This window comes from Otolemur garnettii, unplaced genomic scaffold, assembly GCF_000181295.1.
Source record: "Otolemur garnettii isolate 467f Iridium unplaced genomic scaffold, OtoGar3 scaffold00003, whole genome shotgun sequence".
Classification (NCBI taxonomy): domain Eukaryota; kingdom Metazoa; phylum Chordata; class Mammalia; order Primates; family Galagidae; genus Otolemur; species Otolemur garnettii.
Window position 1 is genome coordinate 25,505,845 of NW_003852398.1, and position 1,866 is coordinate 25,507,710.

General features: G+C 47.5%; 1 pseudogene across 1 annotated transcript; it reads right to left on the bottom strand.

Annotated features, from left to right (window-relative positions):
* Positions 1 to 458: 458 nt before the first annotated feature.
* Positions 459 to 1,398, bottom strand: LOC100949288 (annotated as a pseudogene). Its single transcript, XR_152802.3, has one exon. The product of XR_152802.3 is annotated as a 40S ribosomal protein SA pseudogene (transcript).
* Positions 1,399 to 1,866: the final 468 nt, after the last annotated feature.

Sequence of the window (1,866 nt, forward strand, 5' to 3'; positions counted from 1 at the left end):
ATTTATTATCATTAAAAAGAGGATTGTGAAATGGAAGGATTGGACATGGTATGCATAATAGTCTCTTTTTTGAAAAAATAATTCTGGGCTTGGTGCCTGTGGCTCAAGTGGCTAAGGCATCAGCCACATATAACTAAGGTGGCGGGTTCGAATCCAGCCTGGGCCCACTAAACAACAATGACGGCTGCAACGAAAAAATAGCCGGGCATTGTGGTGGGTGCCTGTGGTCCCAGCTACATGGGAGGCTGAGGCAGGAGAATCACTTGAGCCCAGGAGTTGGAGGTTGCTGTGAGCTGTGATGCCACAGCACTTTACCCAGGGGGACAGCTTGAGGTTCTGTCTCAAAAAAAAAAAGAAAAATAATTCTGTGTATCAGATAGAAAGCAAACATCCTAAGACAGTGGTTATCCCAGGGGAGTGGGACACAGACATTTAAACTTTCTTCTTCTTCTTTTTTTAAACTGATGTTTATTTTCCTCCAACTTTATTTCCATCTTGTTTAAGAGCTTATGGAAGAACAGCTTAAGACCACTCAGTGGTTGTTCCTACCCATTCAGTGGCCTGAGCAGTGGGAGCTGCAGACCAGTCTTCAGTGGCAGGCTGGGCTCTCCAGTCTTCAGTGGGGACCTGCTGAATAGGCACAGAAGGCACCTGCAGCCTTCTGACCAGTCTGCAACCTCTGGTTGTGTAGCAGTAAACTCAGGAGCTGGAGCAGTCCATTCACCCTGAAATTTCTCCTCGGTCACAGCTTTTTCAGCAGCAGCCTGCTCTTCCTTTTCAATCTCTTCAGGATCTCTGTAGAAATAGAGATCTGGCATGATCTCTCACGGATGTTCATGGGAGATGGTGCCATGCATGCAGAGAACCTCCCGGGCCAGCATCCACCACATAAGACCTACTGAGCGAGCTCCCTTGTTGTTGCATGGGATGGCGATGTCCACATAACACAGAGGAGAATCTGTGTTACACAGAGCAATGGTAGGCGGGTTAACATAAGACGCCTCTGTGAGAGGTTGGTGGTCTGCCCTGGGATCAGTAACCACTAGAAGACAAAGTTACTAGAAGGCTGCCTGGATCTGGTTAGTGAAGGTTCCAGGAGTGAAGTGGCCAGCTATAAGAGTGGCTCCAGTGGCAGCAGCAAACTCCAGCACAGCTCGATGGCCAGTATTCCTGGAGAATATGACACTGACATCAGCAGAGTTTTCAATGGCAACAAAGGCCTGAGCTGCCAACAGAAGTTTTTCCCAGGTCCTTCTCAGATTTATCATCACTTTTCCTTTTGTAGATGTCCTGTTCCGTTTGGAAGTCAAGGTTGGTGCCACCTAAGCGGGTTCCTGCTGCAAGGAATTTGAGGACATCCTTCTCTTTCGTTTGCAGGACATCAAGGGCTCTGGACATTGTGAAAATTTCCCTTTAAGTTACGGTGGGAATCCAGAACAACGCCGTATGGGCCCTTAATGGGCGGCATAGAAAGCTTAAATTTTCTTCTTACGTATCTTGTATGTTCTAAAATTCTCACAATGGACATTTACAACTTTAGTGATGCAAAAAAAATGTATTCTCTTAAAAGGAAAGACGTGGCCCAAGTTTTTTCCTGTCCTAAGTGCCTAAGCCATAGCAGATTGCATTTTTCGCCTTTTTCTCCCTTCTTTTCTCTCCCCACCCATGTGTGTCTGCCTCTCTCCCGCTCTTACTGTGCACCATCTTGCTGTCCTTCCTGTGTCTCTGTGAAAGATCTGAAATCCTCATTGGAACCAGGCAAGGCAGAAACTGGGGAAGAGGCCCAGCCCACTGCTCCCTGTCCGATGGGCCCCCAATACCCCATTCTGCCTCCTGGGGCATTGTTCTAATTAGCGGGGACGTGAA